Below are 20,085 nucleotides of genomic sequence, written 5' to 3' on the forward strand. Positions count from 1 at the left end.
GCCCGAATTTAAAGTTTTAACCAGACCCGTACTCGATTAAATTTTTTTAAAATTTGAATGGGAATATTATAATAACCAAAAAACAATTTAATGCCTTAAATGAAAATTTATTTGACCGCCATAATATAATCATTACTTACATTAAGTTGTATTTTATTTAAATTGAAAATATAAACCTTTATTCAGTTTAAATATTAAAAAGATGAAATAAAATCGAATATAAAAATTATAATGATTATATAAAAATAATGTGCAAATGAACATATTATAAAGTATCAATATCATTATCAATAGTATCACAGTGAATAATTGTGATATATAAATAATAAGGACTCTACTTTGTCAGGTTTTAAACAAGTCCTCCTATCAAAGGCCCTACCAGCCGCTGAAAGCACTCTTTCACTACTAGCCGAGGAAGCAGGGACAGGCAGGAATTTAAGAGCCAAAATACTTCAATTGGGAAAGTTGTTTTGATGTCTTCCACCAATTTAAGATTTGGTAAATTATTATTGTAAATTTGAGGCTATTTAATTAAATTGTATATAGAATATGTTGTAAATTATGTAAAACTACAAAAATATGATAACAAAATAGTTTGTTAAAGGATGTTTAGTAAAATAATAATTGAAAATGACATGTTATTCTGGTAGACATTTTAGATGAAATATGTTAGACATAAAATGACATGTTATTTTAATTGACATTATGAATCAAGATGATTATTTAGGATAGTTATATGTCAGGCTTCAGGTCAGACACCTATTACAACTCAACCCGAAAATAAAAAGTCTTTTACCCGCGAAGACCTCTAGGCCACATATTATTTTGAGTCGCAAATTATTTATCATTTCATAAAATCAAAATATTCTAATTTATATTAATAATTACCTCCGACCTTGAAACATAAAGATGCTAATAAGAAGATTATTAAATAAGAACATTGATAAATTATAAAAATGTTTAAAATTAGTAAATTATATGATATGAATAGATTAAAAATGATGTTTAAATTTTTCGATCTTTAAAATAATTAAGATCATTTTATCTAATATATATAATCTCCATAATCACATGATGATCGTTTTCGTACGTAATGTATTTAAAATTTAAGGAGATTATATAGTTTGTTTTTTTTTAAATTTTTTTTTGCCATCCCCGGGATTCGAACTTGCGACTTCACGATTGGAAGGCAAACGTTCTTTCAATGCAGCCCCACTTTTTATTTGATAATTCTTCATATATATTTAATTTAAATTAACAATCATTTTTTGTTTTTTAAATTTTGCCGTTAATTTTCATTTATTATTGGATAAGAAAATTTTCAAATATGTTTATATATTATCTGATATTTTTATAGTTTTGTCTATATTTTTTATTTTTTGGGCTTTATTGTTAATAATTTTGAAAATTATTTTTAAAATTAGGGCATTTATTGATAATTATTTTTAAAATTTTGCCATTTATTTTATCCTATTATTTTGATTTACAATGTTATTTATATATTTTTTTTTAAGTTAGCTATATTATTTTATATAGATAAGAATAACAATGGAGAATAAAAATTCTCATATACCTCCAATTAAATCTCACAGGAAAAGGATCAAATTAAATAATATTAATATATCTATAATTATATCAAAATAAATTAATTACTCATTTACCTCCAACTAATCTCATTTCAAAAAAGGTATTTTATTTTTTAGAAAAAACAGTTAATACCTATTCTATAATCTAATATATATAATTTCCATAATCATAACGCGATCGTTTTCGTATCTCCCTAATGTATTTTAAATTTAGGAGACTATATAGTGTATTGTTAATTTTTTGCTCTCTACGAGAATCGAACTCGAGCTTCCCGTTTCAAAAGGCATATGCTTTACCGCATGCACTAACTTGTAAAATATTAATTTTATATATATTAAAGTTTCACGCATGCACAAGAGTAAAAGAGGTAAAATTGTTCAATGTATACTGTGAGCATGTATTAGAAATATCAAAATTTAAAAATGTGATGGAAATCATATTGAATAAAATTTAAAATAGAGGTGCTCTAAGATTTTTGAATTTTAAGGGTTATAAATTGGGCTGAAATTTTTTTTGCACACATAGCCAGCTGATCAAAAAACGTGTTGAAGGGTAATTATTTAGCTTCTGTGTATGGTATTAAATATACTTTATTAATAAATTTTATATAAATATTAAATTTTAAGAGTAAAAGAGGTAAAATTGTTGCAATGTTACTGTGAGCATGTATTGGAAATATCAAAATTTAAAATGGTTCGTTTAAAATTAAATTAGGATGAACATATTTTCAGAATGGTACTTTAATATGTATTCATGAATTTCATATAAATAACAGGAGCTCAAATTTACCCTTCATTTGATTATAATTTTGAAATTAGACAGATTTAATTCTTATAAGCCCCTTACATCAGACCTATTTTTCTGAATCAAATAAATTATTTGGGTTTTCCTGGGCTTGGGAAATATTTTTCACTATTAATATGGACTTGGACATAGCTTGATAAACATCTTTCATAATTATTATAGTCTAAGATTCCTGTAAATTTTTTAATTTTAAATATGGGCTAGAAATTGGCCTGAAAATTTCTTTTGAAAACATGGCAAGGCCTGATCAATAACCAAGACCCATGCAACTTTCATATTCTGATTGTATTTTTAAATGCATTGTGACTTTTTATATATTTTATTTCAGTCTTCAACTATCAAAATTATTATGGTCTTTTGCGGGTTTGAGAAAACCAAGTGCGAGGACCTGGCTTGGAAATTTTTTAATATTAGGCATAGGTGTAATATTTAACACAGAATATTTATATGACTCTCAGGTAAAACCTAATTTAAATATATTTTTATTCAAAAATATAGTATTCACTCTTAGTCTTAATGGGTTGGCCTTGGTTGGAGTGAGCTAGGTTAAAATAGACTAAAAAATAGATATGGTTTTTAGAAATTTACTAATCTCCAGGCTTGGAAAATTACTATCGGTTGGCCAGGTTTGATAAATTTTTTTTTATAAAATTATTATGGGTTAGGCTGGGCTTGGAAAATATTTTTATAAATTATATTGGGCTAGGCTTGGGGAAAATTTTTCAAAATTATTGTGAGCTTCACTTGAGAATTTTTTTATTATTAATTATAGGTCAGACATTTGCCCAAAACAAATTATTTTGCAGGCCTGGGCTTGAACTGATCAAAAAACCAAGGCCCATGAAAATCCAAATTTTGATTGTTTATGATTATTTAAATATTTTATTTCAGTTCTCAACTACCAAAATTATTATGATCTTTCATTGGGCTTGGAAGAATTTTCATAATTAATATGGCTTTGGACTTTGCCTGGAAATTTTTTTTAATATTAATATTAGGAGTAATCAGTAATATTTAACAAATAATATTGGTATTATCAAGTAAATGTTTTAAATTTATTTTTACACAAACCATAGCACTTATTTTTAATGGATTATACCTGGCCTGAAGGGATGAGGGGGTAAGAATAAAAATTGGATATTATTTTCAAATAACAGATAACATTGATAAAAGTAAGAAGAAAATTTTCATTCTCCGTCATTTTTGACGGGCTCTTTACTAGTATTATATATATTTATTTTTAAAAATAAAATTCTTATTACATTATAAATGCGAATACAATTTTATTAATTGTTTTTTTGAATGTTTAAAAAGAAAATAAAATAAATAGTGAATTAAGTTTAAAAATTAATTTTACTATAACTTAAAAAATGCATTGGTAAGGTTAAATTTTTTTTAATGTAATTTATACCTTGTAGGTTGACTGTACTCCAAGTTTTTTTCCCTCAACCTTTGTTTGGTTACCTTGTTATCAAATAGAAAATTTATTTATGGAAAAAACTAACAAGTTAGGCCGGAAAAAAAACCCACTGATAAAAATTATTAATTTTAAAGCATTAAAGAATTTATGCATAAATGATGGTCATCAGCCATGCATTAATTTTCAGTATATCATTGTTGATATCATAAATAAAAATGTTGTCAAATTTTATATTTAAAGAAGAAAATGAAAGCTATCAGAAATAAAATGATTTTTTTTAATATCGTGATTTCATTAGGGTGTATAATAAAGAAAATTATAATATGATCGAAAATATCAAATAGATTTGGGGATAACCTATCTTATACTAAACTTTGTCAATATGAAAGAATGAAGAATCAATAAAATTTTATTTCCATAATATTCTTTCTTATCAGTCTGAGCTAGAGTTTTTATTTAAATTAATATTCTAATGATGAGGTCATTCAATGTTATATTTAGTTTGAGATTAAAATAAAATTATTAACTCAATAGGGCAAAATATTTAACAATAAAACGTAAGTCACCCACCACTTAGTAGATTCCTAAAATCTAAAAGTCTTTATTTAAAAAAAAAAAATTTAGTGAAAGGCATGATTATATTTGAATAACGTGAAAGGAACTTATAATTAAATAACCCCAAAGTAAACCGAGTTGGCCATAACAAAAGCCTTTATCATCTTATATAAAAATATAAAGGGTTTATATTCTTTATATTATATATCACTACCTTAAGAATGTAGATACTGCTATCTTTTAATAAGATGAATTTTATTTAACTTCTATTTTAGACTTAACAGTCCCCCTCCCTCTAGCTTCTAAAAAAGGAAAATTTATTAACAATATAATGTGGCCAATTTGAAGAAATTTTATAATTCTTTTCATTAAATTTTCGAAATTTTTGTTAAGTTATCATCTTTACTGGAACCCGTTTCAAAAAGAAATTTTGCACGCAACACATAAATGATTAAGATGATGCATTATATAAGAGCTATGAATATATACGATATATCTTGAGGATTGCTTTATTTCGATTACATGCACTATTTTATTTTCTAGATAAGAAAATAGATATATTGTTATAAAATAATCGAGCATTTTTTAACAGGCTGGTATTAAATTAGGTTCAAATATGAAAATATGATAAAATAATATAAAATATTAAGATATTTATAAATCATTAATATGAGGTTAAGTTGTTTTTAAAATAATCATTATTAAAAATGTACTAGACTTTATAGTTCAAATATAAAAAACTATTAAATTTTATCTTAAGGTGGTTGGATGAAATATATTAAACTAAAAATGTAACATATTTAGTTAATTTTTTCCCCATCTAAATAAATTATATAATACAAAATGATAGTTTATTATGTAAAATGAATATCGGTGGTATTGTATTATATAGTAAAATATTATTAGTTCAGGTTAAAATAAATCCTTCCATACTAGTTTTAATCCTTGTGGAAAAGTTTTATTTTAAAGATATTATATATTTTTTATTATGCTAAACGAGCTAGAGATGCGTAATTTCTGCGTAACAGCGCTTATGAGAGCGAGCGTTGCTAAACAAACGTTTGGTTATGATTAATAGGTTTTTAAATGTGAGATTTAAAAAGAGGAGGAGGCTTGTGGAAAATATGATTAGGTAATATGTTGTGCTTTCTAATATTATTATATTTTTATTTAGAATATCCCTAAAGATATTCATAAGCATATAATTTTTTTAATCTTTTCCATCGATAAATACTAGAAAGAAACCCTAAAATTTATGTATCCCACCCTCGATTTTGTGTTATAAATAAAAGGTCAAAGATTTCTTTTATAGAGCATTAATTTATATTATAGATATGTTGTATTCAATTTTAAATCAGCCAAGAAAAAATTAATTCTCAACCCGACCCCCTTCGATTTTTTTTAAAATTTGCATGATTATATATAATAAACTAACCAATAAAAATTTTAATTTCCAACTCTAGATTTCCTGAGGGCGATCCTTAAAACGCAAAAATACATTTCATTTAGTTTTTACCGGGAATTAATGTTCTTAAATATTGGATATTAAAATTGTACCTTATATTATATTAAAATTTAGTAGAAAAAGAGGTAAATTTGTAAATCATACCTCATAAAATATTCTTAATTTCTGATTTAAATATTGGGAAAAATATTATTACCCGCCTTTCTCGAAGGACATAATAATAACTAATAACACCAGAGCTCACGTTAGTCAGCATTGCTGTTCGCTCCCCTCCGCGTGAAGGTGGGAGATGGGTTTTAGGGGAGCAAAGAGATGAGCAAAGAATGAATAAAAGAAGGTAGAAATATAGGACAAAGAGACAAAAATGTGAAAAAAAATATATAATTTACAACCATATACGATAAGCGCGGAATCAACGCCGCGTGCCGGTATCGGTTTTAAATCGATAAACGATAAATCGCCAATAAAAGGGATGTTCCCAGTTTTGTTACCGGTAAAAATTCCAAAAATGGCTATTAATGTTTTATTTAAAAAATGAAGATCCAAACCGTAGCAAAAAACAGATAAATTACTTAAGTATAGGAAAATTAAGTATTTGAACTAAATTTGTAGTGTCTGTTTAATAATATAATTTGTAAGATATATATTTGTATTAAGTATTTAATAAAACGATGTTTTATTGCCATTTAAAATATTTATTAAATTTCTAAAATGCTTTCTTAATAATATAATTTTTATTACATATAGATATGTAATATATTCGTATTAAGTATTTAACACGATCTTAAGGACGAAATACCGTCTTACCCCGAAGCTCCTCTATTTGCAACCACTTTTACCTCAAGCGAGGTTAGAAAGGCTATTCTCTCCTTCAAACGCGATTCTTCACCGGGAGTTGATGGGTTTCGCCCAATATTCCTACAGGATCTAACCGCACCTTACATCACACAACAATGCGACGTTTTGGAAAAAATTACTCAACTCATCAACCGTATGCTTGCTGGAGGCTTACCACCCGCCATTATTCCACTCCTTTATGGAGCTAAACTCACCGCCCTCCATAAACCTAATAAAGATATTCGCCCTATCGCTATTGGGACCACTTGGCGCCGATTAACCGCAAAGCTAGTAGTGAGCAGAATATTGTTCACAGTATCCAATCACCTGTGCCCTAATCAATTAGGAGTCAACGTAAAAGGGGGATGTGAGGTATCCCTACGACCAGAATGTATCTACAAACAGACCCCAGTGACGATATCCTAATTAAAATAGATTTTTCAAACGCTTTTAACTCTCTAAAACGTTCAGCGTTTCTTAATCCCATCCTTACCCTTTACCCAGAATACTCGCAATTCATCTTCGATTGTTATGCTAGTCCATCGCATCTTCAATTTGGAGATAGATTGATTTTTTCTAGTAGTGGAATACAACAAGGTGACCCTCTAGGCTCCTTTTTATTCTGTCTGGGCATTAATAGCCTAATACAAGGCATAAATGACCAATGTAAACTAAACCTTCATAACTGGTATATCGACGATGGTATACTAGGAAGCTCACCCAGCGAAGTTATGAAGGCGGTCGAAATAATAAAATCCAGCGAGAGCAGTTTGGGACTGCGAATCAATCAAGACAAGAGCGAATATTGTCCTCTTCGAATCATCGACCTTAACTATGATCCTTCGTTCAATCATACACCATTGAACTTCTTAACACATCTTGGATCTCCAGTGGGTAAAGACGAGTCCTTTGTCAAGTTCTTCGCCGACACTCTACTAGAGATATCCCTTATGCGCGGTACACTATCTCGCCTCCCAGCCCACCAAGCGTTCTTTCTATTAAAGAACTACCTCCTAATCCCAAAAATTCTATATACACTCCGATCGTCACGTATCTTCCAATACGACGTCACCTCGCTGCACACGAGCTAGAGATTAAACACCTCACAGAGGATATACTCAATCTCAAATTCGGAGACCTATCTTGGCTACAAGCCACCTTGCCAACCAAATCCGGCGGCATTGGCATACGATCGCCTTCCCTACTCTCTGTTAGTGTGTTCATATCCTCTCGCCTGTCCTGCGAGCCCATCATACACGCACTCACAAAACATCCTGACCCTTTACTTCCCCAGGCAATAGATCTATGGAAATCTCTTTCATTAGTCGATCCTCCCTCATCGGCACTGCAGAAGGACTGGGATAAGCCTCTAGTTGGCAACTCCGTTGCATACCTTAAATCGAGGAGCCAACCCGAGGACCATTCTCTACTCTTCTCCATTTCCGCAGACAGCGGGTATGAATTTCTCGAAGCTTTTCCATCGCGAAACCTTGACCAGCTCCTAAGCAATGATGAGCTACGTCACGCCATCGGTCTAAGACTTAATTGTGATATGGTAATACCCTATCACTGCATTTGTCAAACGCCGGTCAACTCCAAAGGCCGTCACTCTTTACACTGCAAGCGCTGTAGAGGCAGATTCATTAGACATTCAAAATGCAATGATACTATTGCCAGGGCCCTAAAATCTGCCGGTATCCCATCAACCCTCGAACCTACTGGACTCTACAATTCTGATGGTAAGCGTCCCGATGGCTCTACCATGATCCCTAGGAAGAGAGGGGAATTCCTAACCTGGGATTTCTCATGCATCGATCCCCTTGCCCCTTCCAATATAAATAGAGATGCTCTAGTAGCCGCCGAGACGAATAAACTCGCTAAGTATTCGCCATCGCTTCCGGCCAATTACACATTCCTACCACTAATCGCCACGACTCTAACGTCGTTCGGCTCTCATGCCCTGGCCTTCTTTAAAGAGCTGGGGAAACGGATCTCTACTAGGACCGAAGATCCCAACGAGGGTTACTACCTACGCCAAAGATTAGCCCTCAATATAATAAAATCCAATTACCTCAGCTTCATATTCTCAATGACTGATACCCCCTAATCACAGAATCGGCGATGAGAAGAGCAATTAAGAACAAGAGAGGGATATTCAGATGGAAGTCAACAAAAGAACCAAACCCTAATCACAGAATCGGCGATGAGAAAAGCAATTAAGAACAAGAGAGGAATATTCAGATGGAAGAAGAAAAACTGAAGGGCAAACTATGAAAACTCATAATTCTTTTAAATCATTTGCTCAATTTATTATATTAATTTACTATATATTTATTTATATTATTTAAATATATTATTATTTATCCTTAAAAAATATACTAACAAATGTGATTATTTTTTAAATTGACATATTAATGAAATTTACTATTATATTGATCGTTATTATATCATACATTTTATATTAATAAAACATAATTAATTCTTAAAAAAAAAATAAAAAAAAATATAACTATTGAAGAAATTTTTTATTGCCAATGAAAAAAAATATATTGATTAAATTTAGTTAATTTTAAAAAATCAAATATAAATAAAGATTTTTATAACAAAATATAAAGCTTAAAGGGGCTGAACGGTAAGAAAGTTTGCCTTACGGTAAGAACTTACGGTAAGAACGTTTGCCTTTGAAATTAAGGCGCGAGTTCGAATCCCCGAGTAAGAAAATTTTTTTTTTTTTAAATTTAACATTACCGAGTTAATAAAAGCCCTCGATTTATTTAACATTAAGAAGATAGGAAAGTTGATAGAAAAAATAAATTAACGTTATGAAGATATGAAAGTTGATTTGATACCATAAAAAATTAACGTTATAAAGATAGGAAAACGTTCATTTCTTGAATACGGCTATTATATATATAGATATTAAAGCCATGATTTAGATTTTATTATATAGCTCAATAATAACCCTTTAATATGACAAAATATAAAATTTAATATAGTGAAAATCAGTTGATTATAAAGAACCGGAAATAGAAACACATTGCAACTTATTTTTTTCTTTCACATTATATTTATGGATAGATATTATATAGCCTTATATATATTAAAAATCTTATACTGGGTGAGTACTGGTCAAGAACTAAAATGGCGTTCTAAGTTAAATTAAAACTATAAAGGTATGCCTTAGAATGTGTCTTTATGGATTTTGAATTTCGAAAAAATTTGATTCAAAATATTGAATCTAATGATTTTACTATTTCTATAGATATTTTTTATAAAAATCTTTGCTGTTTATTTATATATCGAAATGTTGTAAAAGTAGCGCGGTACATTTTTGTAGCTTTAGCGCGCTACAAAAATTAGCGATAGCGGTAATTCGGTTCTTAATTTAATTTATATTTAATAATCTCTGCATTATAAATCTAGCTTTCATAATAAATTTAAAATGTGGAATCCCAGGAAAATGATTATAATATAAAATTTCCTATTGTAATATGTGCCCGAAAGTTTTAACATCAAACAATATACTAGTCGTTTCAACTAGGAAACATTTAAGAGTAATATATCAAACAAATTTAATTTCAATGTAAAGCCCGATCCTTTACCTTTAAAAAGTTTTTGGCTAGATAAGCTTATTTGAAAGTTGATTTTCTGGCCCAGTCCAAACAAATTAAAACAATAAATAATTAGTGTTAATATTTCCTTGTATCATCAGACTCATCTATTTAGATTAGAAAGTATAGACTAAATAATCGTTCAACACTAGCACGCAATGCAATATTAAATTCAATATGCATATATTTTATATAAGAAAATTCATCAAAAATATTTATTTGAGTATTTTTAGATTTAAAAATACGCCTAAAAGTATATTCAATAGCATTATTATTTTATTTCTAAACAAATTATCTATAGTACGTGCCGTTTTTGATCTGGCTAGTGTCAGTCTATGAAGCTTATTAATTCTAATAGTGTTAGCTTAGTGCTTCAATCAGTTTGATAAAGCAGTTTTAATTAGAAGTCATTAGCAAATAAGAAAAATTATATCATTGGCAACCGTCAAGTCAGAACGAACAATATAAAAGCACTTTTCATAAATTGGTTATTTTTTGATCTGAAATAAAGCTTTGCATACATCATTAAATTGAATTCCGTATAATTAAAAAAATTATCATCTACTTTATATCTTATTTTAAAAAACTAATAATATTTCTCTAAAATTTCAATAAAATGAACTTGGAAAATTTAATAAAAAAAATTTAGAGAAAATTGTATATAAAAATTTACCTAGCAAAATCGCCTATTAAAAAAGTAAAAATTCAAAACTTTCAATATTTTTAATCTTGAAGAGTAAGAAAAAATTCTGAGCATTTCAGAATATTTGTTAAAATATACTTATAATAGTATACATCGCCTTTTTGCAGAGAATTTTTTGAAGGAATTTATGGATTAAATTATCATTGGCTATGGTAATTGAGTGTGTTAATGGTAAATTCTAATAGAATATACAAGAAATTTGAATAATTTAAATAAATATAAAAGTTAATAACATTCTATTTATTATCTTCTGATATTTTAAATTTTTTATCTGCATATTTCAGTGATAACAAACCAATGGTTACACCATAAATCGATTTGTTTTTATTTATATATTCTTTTGAACCTTATTTAAATATTGTATATAATTATAATTTGAATATCATGTAATTTTTATAAAACCCTATAAAAGTATAATTTTTACAACAACCCCAATAAAGTTTTATCATAAATATTTATGTTGTTCCATTTCTATTACAAAAAGAACATAATCCATCTTGTGAATTTGAACAGCTATTTAAACAAAATTCGTTGATTTCTAAAAATAATAAAAAATTAATAAATCTTTTTTCATTTTATGTTACCATCTCTAGTAGAAGGATCATGTTGTAGTTCTTGCTGGTTTCGTAGAAACTGTTCAACCATAGTTTGACTCATCACTAATTGTATATCGGCATTTACTATAATCAAATATAAATAAATTAAGCTATGTTTATAAATTATTTAAGACTTTAATCAAAAATAACTCTTTTATTGAAATACAATTCAAAGTTTATCAAGACACACATTGATATCTGCGAAATCGAATTCTACAAAACTCATTTATACACAAGTTTAAAAATAACATCTAGGATATTTGCGAATGAAATTCATATATTAAGATTCTTGTTGAAATTGAGAAAAAATTTGCGGTAATGTATGCCCAAAAATCTATAAGCCCTCCCAAGGGCCAGGCTTAGTTTATAGCATCTACAAAAATACACGACATGGCATCACTCAGTTTAAATTGCAAAGTTCATATAATTGTATGGGTTTGGTGTAACAAGGGGAGAAACGGGAAATCCCACATATTAAATGTAAATATTCATAAATTTATATAAGCCTTCGGCCAAAATTATTCAAAATAGGGTCTATCTAAATTTATGGTAAAAAATCATATATATGTCGCTAAGCTTCTCCGTGATTCTGGTATTACTTGACCATCCTCGTAGTGACTATAAATGAGATTATACTTAGTATTTTAAGTTGCAAATTAGTTAAAAATCAGAATTTTTCAAAATTTATAATAATAATTATAATTACCTTCGACTTTGGAACATAAAGTAGCTAATAAGAAGATTATTAAATAAGTAATTAACATTTTTTTTAAAATGATAAATTACAAAATGTTTAAAATGAGTAAAAGAGAAAAATTTACTCTTTATTAATGACTAAAAATGGTGTTGAAAAAATTTTTCAATGGTAAACTAATAAACAACATTTAATGTTATGAAAATATTAATACTTTAATTAAAAAATGTATTGTTTGATAATGTTATTAATAGAATTTGAATATATACCTTTTAGGTTTTTCATATACCTTAATAACCTTCTCAATATCCCAATTTTTCTTAATGAAAATATTTTTCAAATTTAATAAAATATTAACACGCATGTTTATATTTTCGTCCTGGTTTTAGAAATATTTTAGCCAGAACAGTCTCAACCATAATACATGAATTCAAACTAAAAAAAATTCTCCTTCAACTTTTGTTTGGCTGGCTTCGCTGTCAAAAATTTAAAAAAAATCTAACAAGCTAAGCCTGAATAAAAAATGCAATTGATAAAAATTATAATTTTAAAGCATTAAAGAATTTACATATACAATCAATAATAATAATATTGTCAAATTTTATATTAAAAATAAAAGTGAACGTTATCAGAAATAAAATAATTTTATTTATAATTATCGTAATTTCATTAGGGTGTATATTAAAGAAAATTATAATATGATCGAAAATATCTATATCTTCAAGTAGATTTAGAGATAACCTACATTAAATTTTGTCAAGATGAAAGATTGAAGGATCAATAAAATTTTATTTACATAATATTCTTTCTTATCAGTCGGGCTCGAGTCTTTATTTTAATTAATATTCTAATGTTGAGATTAAAATAAAATTATTAACTCAATAGAACAAAATATTTGCTAATAAAACTTAGGACATCTGTTAGTAGATTCCATGTAAAAAGGACTTATAACTAAATCATAATTGCATAGTAAACCGAGTTGGCCATAAAATAAACCTTTATCATCTTAAGGCAGACCCAATTCTAACTTCACCCATGGGGAAAGGGGCCGACAAAAATTTTGGAGAGGCAGTTAAAAAAGCTTTTCCAACAACGAATATTGAAGTTATTTTAACACAAAATTGAAATATATGATTTTATTTAATAATAGATATAATAAAATACAATGATCAAAATATGTTTATAAAATTAAATGGATGATAAGAATTGACTTATATAGCTTAACTATATTGGAGAATTTGAATTAAATGTTATATGATTTCTTTTCTTAATATTTTAGAGATATTTGCTAGTAAAGTATGTAAGAAAGTTCAGTTACTACCCTTTTCAAAAGGAAATATTCCAGGCAAAGCATAAATGATTAAAATCCTTTATGTATGAAGATGAACTATGAATATATGAAGATACATCTTGATGAGTGTCTTATTTCTATTATATGCACTTTATTATTATCTAGATAATAAAATAAATATATTGTATATGATATATAATAATCAAGCATCTTTTCACAGGCTGGTATTAAATTAGGTTCAAATTTGAAAATATGGTAAAATAACATAAAATATTAAGATATTTATTAAACATTAATATGAGGTTAAGTTGCTTTAAAAATAATCAATATTAAAAATGAACTCTACCTACCTTATTGTTCAAATATAAAAAGCTATAAAATTATTATCTTAATATGGTTGGATTAAATATATTAATAAAAAAAACTAAAAATGGTCTATATATAGTTATTTTTTTTCAAATCTAAATAAAATATATAAAACAAAATTATAGTTTATTATGTAAATTGAATAGATGGTATCAGAAAAAATTTATTATAGAATTAATTTAATTGGACCTACTGTTCATTATGCCTATTTTCTTAAATTCTGTCTTACAGATATTACGATTCATAAGCGATGCGTTTTAGCATGAATAGTAATCAGAACAGAATATATTAAAATATTATTAGTTCAAGTTAAAACATACTATTTCTTACGAGTCGTAAACCATGTGAAAAAGTTTTATTCTACTACTGATATTATTTATTTATTACTGTCCACGCTAAACTCATGGCTAAAGATGCCTAATTTCTGAGGAACCCCTCTTATGAGGATGAGCGTTGTTGAAACAAGCGTAGGTTATAAATGATTCTTAGGTTTAAGTAATGTGCAATTTACAAAGAGGTAGGGGTGGGGGGTGGGATTAAGCCCTATTTTAGAAAATATTATTGGGTAATATGTTGTTCTTTCTAATGATAATAAAATTTTCTTTCCAATTTTATGGAATTTTAATCTAATAAACTCACCCTCCCCTCCTTTTTCCTATCTTCTTCTATTTATATAAAATCACCATCAGAAATTATTTCTTACTTTTGAAAAGTGCTTGAAAAAAAATGATAAATTGTAATTATTTCCCCAAAGATATTATTAAGCATATTTAATTTTTTACTATGTACATTTTCCCTTAATAAATACTAAGAGAGAAGCCCTAAAATTCATGGATTCCACCCTGGATGTTTTGTCATAAATAAATGATTTAAAACATTAGTTTGTATTATAGATATGTTGTATTCCATATTAAACCAGCAAAAAACTTAATTTTCAACCCATACCCCTTCGACATTTTAGAAAATTAGTATTATTGTAGTATATATATATATATACTAACTAATAAAAATATCAAATTTTAATTTCCAACTCTACTTACTGCCAGATAAGGCAGGGAAAGCGAAGGCAGGAAAGGGCAGAATAACAGACACTTAATAATAATATTTTTTGAAGGTCGAAGACCTGCAGGCCCGTGGTGGGCCATATTTTTATTTTTATAAAGGGTCGGGCCTAAATTTTTTTTTTTTAAATACCCAGGCCTAGGCGCATATTTTAAAACCAATTATTTTAAATCGTCACTATTGGCTATAAAAATTAAAATTCGGGCCGGGCTGTGAAAATGGTATCTTTGCAGGTCTCTGGCTAAAATATCAATCCACCAGTTTTTTGAAATCTGGGGAAATACAGACTTTAAACTGCCTCTTTGATAATAAGCCTAATAAATGAAAGGTTGTTTTTAATTCATCACGCAGTCTTACAAGTCAAAGATTTCCTAATATATTAAATTTTTTATATATTTTGACCATTATATTAATTAGCACTAGTGTTTGCAACGGTCGGGTGCGGTCCTTTTTAAAAAATGAGACCGGACCAATGGGCCGTTAAATCAAGTGAGACCAGACCGTGGGACCGTAGGTCCAGTCCCGTTTAAAAAAATGTTTTTTCTGTTAAACTATAAAAGTTTTATTCTGCATAAAATTTATTAAAAAAGAAATTAAATTACCAATATTTTAATTATATCATTAAATCATTTTGTTATTCAAAAAGATTAAAACAATAGCAATTTATTGAATATAATTTAAATAAATTTGATTAGCATATTTAATTAGTTTTGTGATAGATATTTGGTTATAAAATAAAATTTATATATAAAGGTTAATTATCATCTAAAAAATCAAAAATTGTAATTTTTATCCATCCAATACCAATACAGTATTTCGCTAATCTTGAGTTTTTATTTTGTTCCCAGCTCTAATCAAAACTATAAGTAGGTTAATTTGATGAAGTTTTTATTCATCTATTTAATTTTTTTAGCTCTCAATCAATTCATAGTAAACTTTTATCTTTTCTAATTGATCTTTGGTCAGATCGGGTCATCGGACCGTGTAGTAAGATCGGACCGTCCCGTCAGACCCAATAGTCAGATGAAATCGAACTGAACCGGACCACTGCAAACACTAATTAGCACTTGCACAAATGAAAGAACAACAGTGAAGCCAAGTTTTTATGAAAAACTATCCTAAGCCTTTAATGCTCGTTGCATACATTTAATATCTTATAACAGCATTTTTCTTCATATATTTACATTTTTAATTATTCATATTTGATAAATTTATTTTATCCAATTTTTTATAGTTACGTAAAAAAATTACGAAATTTTAAATGTAATATATTTATGATATTTTTGTTTTTTAATATTTAAAACTTTAAAAAAAAAGAAACAAATTCATAGCTAAGAGTGTGAATGTAAAGCAACATATCTTAATTTTTTTTTATAAAAACCCGGGAAGGGGAGCATATTTTAAAACCAATTAAAATCGCTACTATTAGCTATAAAAATAAATCTAGGCCGGGCTGTAAAAATGGTATCTTTGCAGGCCTCTGGCTAAAATATACATCTATTAGTTTTTTGTAATCTGGAGAACTACAGGCTTTAAACTACCATTTTGATAATTTTTTAAGTAATAAAGGATGTTCTTAATTCATTACGCAGTCTTGCAAATCAAAGATATTCTTAATATATTAAATTTTTTACATATTTTGACCATTACATTAATTAACACTTGGACAAATGAAAGAACAAAGTGAAGCCAAGTATTTACCTTGGGTTTAATGTTGGTTACATACATTTAAAATTTAATGAAATCATTTTTCTGCATAAATTTATGTTTTTATTATTCATATTTTATAAATTTACAGATTATTTTGGCATTATTAATAGTCAATTTTTTATAGTTACTTAAAAAATTTACGAAATTTTACATATAATATAATAACTTTATGATAATTTTTTTTTAATAGGCATTTAAAAATTAAAAAAAAAACAAATTCATAGCTACGAGTTTGATGTGAAAATGTGAAGAAATAAATATTAATTGATTCAAGATAATATACGATATTTTTACAAAAAAAACTCAGCATCCTATTTTAAAAGGATCTTAGAATGTTAGAAATAATTATCCTTCAAGCATTTTTATAATTTACCTAAAAGAAAAAAAAACATTTAATATATTTGAAATATTGTAATAAAATTCACTTTACATCTATATAAAAATAAAGTAAAAGGAAATATACAAATTGCCATTAGATATTAAAAAAAAATTCCCCGTTTTTGCTGTGACGAAAATTCTTCAAATATTTATTTTCTATGATTAAATTATATTTAATTTCCCGGATCTTTTCCTTCGAGGGTAAAATGAATGGTATATCCACATATTACAGGCTACTTTGGGTTTAAACATTGAAAATTATTGCCTAAACAAAAAAAAACAATCCAAAAATATATAGTTATTTTCGAATTTAAATGAGTAGACGATGACGATTTCTAAATAATGAGAAAATCGAATCTTAACACAACTTCTATTAAACCAGAGATAATGCACTATTTTTATTTAATTATAAAAGATAATATCTGGGAACGGGTAAAAATACAAATTAGTACTTTGTTGTCAATTCTTTTTAAAGTTTTTTTTAAAAATAGTTTTAATGAACTTGTTTTTGTCCTTATTATTTTATGACTATTACAGAAAAACGAATGAATAATATAATATGAGGGTAAAATGTTTATTCAATATAAAAAATTTTAAATATCGGCGAAGACATTTCGCTTTAATTCATGCAATAGCCTGAATATAGTTTAAAATTGACCCCTCTAAAAATATGAAGAATAAAAAAATGTATTGTTCGACATGTTTTAATATCATTTTCTATCCTTAATTTCCCAAAATTATCATAAAACAAGATAGTGGGGGGAGGGTAGGGGGCATCCTAATTAATCTTGCATGAGTTTAATACAAATTTTGACCCAATAAGCTTCATTATCTATAATAAAACATTCCAATTTTTACTTTATTTTATTACAATTTATAATATGTAATTAGGGGGATTTAACCGTTACATTTTTTAGGTAATTAATTCTTTTTCTTTCCTGATAGCCGTATATAATAGTTAAATATTTTCTCTATGTAATAGTAACCATTAAAATTTTATTGTAAGGTGCTAAACCTGATAATATGATTTGTTCTATATAAGTTTTATGACTTATTGGATTGTTATTTCGATAAAATATTTTTTAATAAAAATAAATTATTTATATAATAAATTAGGGGGCTAGTTAAAAGATTATACTTTTATTTTATCTTTAATTTGTAACATGACATTTCTCAATCAAAAAATAGGGGAAGATTATTAAAAAAAAATACCCACCCTTAGGGTATCTGTACTGTTGTCATTTCTGACAAAAAAAAAGGTAAGCGTAAAAAATATATAAATATATAAAAATAATACAAAATAGGTGATAAATATTTTTTTTATAAATTTTGTTAAACCAATTTTGTTTGAGATTTGATTTGTTCTTGCTAGATTACAACAAAAGCTCTAATGTGTCAAAAATATGTTCTGATTCTGGTGATTTTTCAATATCTTTACATCGAAATAGCTTCAGATAGCTGCCAACCAAGTAATATTCTACTTTTTAATATCCAGTTTTCACTAAAATAAATATCTTGGAGTAGTAAAATATATCGAATTTAAAAGAAAAAGGAACTAATTCTCAAATGCCGTATACAGACAGAACCTTTTTTTCAAAGCGGTATTTGAAAATGTTTTCATAGATAAATAATTTATCGAATTAACTTTTTTATAAATAATATTTTATAAAAGAAAACGTAACCACTCTGCGGGATTTCAGAAACCATTTAATAAAAAACAAACCACTTTGAAAAAAAATCTGTTTGGAAATGGCTAAAGAAGTTTCAATAAAATTTTGAAAAAAAACATCTTGATGCTTTTAAATTTAATTAAAATTAATTTAGGTGTTAGATAGAGAATACTATGACTGTCGGCAAAATTTTTGTAAAAATTTTCATAGTTAAAAATAATTATCTTATCGGAATTTGCAGAGCTCAATCAAACTAAAATTTATACATTGATAAACATTTAATATTTTTCCTCAATTGATTTCGGTAAAAGTAAATTTTTTATCATCAATTACGTAGATATAAATAATTCATGAGTAAAAATGTGACATTATTTGAATTTAAAAAATGTATAAAATTAAAATTTTTATTTTTTTATTTTTCTCCAATTCGAAATCATAAAAATTTTAAATAGCTAATAAGAGATATAAATTTTTTTACTCTAAATAGATATATTATTGAATGCTACCATATAATTAAATTTAAACTTCGAAACATTACTATTTTTATTTTTAAAATAAAATCATAAACCGTTAGAGAGGACGACGATAATTAACTTTATACTTTTCTTAATGGGGATATTATAATATTATAATAGTTATCTCGTTAATGTTACTTTAATTTTCTAAAAAATATTTAAATAAAATATATACTTAATAAAATCTCATACTTTCATTACATAAAAATAATTAATCCATTCTTATTCAAAATAAGAAAATTTTGATGCTCAAATATTAGATTAATCTTCAATTAATTAATAAAAAAAAATTAAAAATTTCTGGTAAAAAAAAATATTTTATACACCCAAATTATAATTAGAATTAGTCAAGAGTTTTTTATACCAAATTAATATTAATTAATTAATATATTATCAAATCGGAAAGTTTATGGTAATTTCGGTCCATGCAGCTGCAGCGATGGTATGCGTAAGAAAAGTTTGATTCGTTGCGAAGATAAGAATAATGGAGGAACGTGCGACTGCTCGGGCTTTGCTCATCACTATACAGAAGCTTGCACATGTATGTTATATATAAATATAGTTTTAAAACATCAATGCTTATTACGAATCCTTAATGATATCAAATAGTTTGAAGGTCTAATTAAAATATAAATTGATTAGAAAAACTCTTTTGACATCTCCCAATAAGTTAGTAAATGAATATGAGGAGGAAAGGAAGAAGTGGCCAAAAAGAGGGGAATTGTAATATATTTTAAATATTATTTAAAGCCAAAATATTTCGTAAACTATAATATAATTTATTTAAATTTTAGGTCATTATCCAATAGGTGGACCAAGTA

The sequence above is a fragment of the Gordionus sp. m RMFG-2023 genome, chromosome 3, assembly GCF_954871325.1.
Source record: "Gordionus sp. m RMFG-2023 chromosome 3, tfGorSpeb1-WG-v2, whole genome shotgun sequence".
NCBI lineage: Eukaryota > Metazoa > Nematomorpha > Gordioida > Chordodea > Parachordodidae > Gordionus > Gordionus sp. m RMFG-2023.